Here is a 736-nt window from a genome sequence, read left to right as displayed (position 1 = left end):
TTGCGTAAGGTGTAACCATTCGTACATAGCTATCTAAGTGGATCCACTACGCAGAGTCCTATGTGGGCACATAGTTAAGGGTCAAGGAGATTGTTTCTAGAAACCCTAACTTACTAAACGTGGGGGTTTCCATCTCATGAGACAACACATACCGTAGGTAATACGGACTTTCTAAACGTGAGGAAACCCATGTGGGGAGCCGGACTTACTAAACGTGAGACCCCATCTCATTTACATGCCCTTTCGGTGCTAAGCATCTAATACCCTTTTGAAATCATCTTTAGTCATCACACAAGTTCACGTTAGCCTTTAATAGACCCTTATGTAGACATCTTACCATAATAGCTCATATGTGTTCATAAGAGAGTAACAACCCTTTCACTTTAGAGACACTTAGCAAGTGAGTAAACCTTTCACTTTACATTACACTACAATCATGAGAACTACCTTTCAATCATATAGCAATCATACCATAATATACATACATACTTCATAGCTAATTCAAGTGTAGAGGGTTAAGGATGAGAAAACAAGGTCAATAACACCACAAAAACACATTAGGTATAGCATCATTACAATCTAAGTAATTCACCTTTCATACTTGAGTTCAAAGAAGAACCAACCTTCATACCTTCTTGCCCTTCGTGGGACATCCATACTTCAATTACTAACCAATTCATAACCTAGCCACAAAATCTGCTATGTCTCTTTTCATTCCGTTCCACCAATAAATCTC

Source organism: Solanum tuberosum, unplaced genomic scaffold (genome assembly GCF_000226075.1).
Source record: "Solanum tuberosum cultivar DM 1-3 516 R44 unplaced genomic scaffold, SolTub_3.0 scf00001, whole genome shotgun sequence".
In the NCBI taxonomy this organism is placed as follows: Eukaryota; Viridiplantae; Streptophyta; class Magnoliopsida; order Solanales; family Solanaceae; genus Solanum; species Solanum tuberosum.
This window is presented reverse-complemented; position numbering follows the sequence as displayed.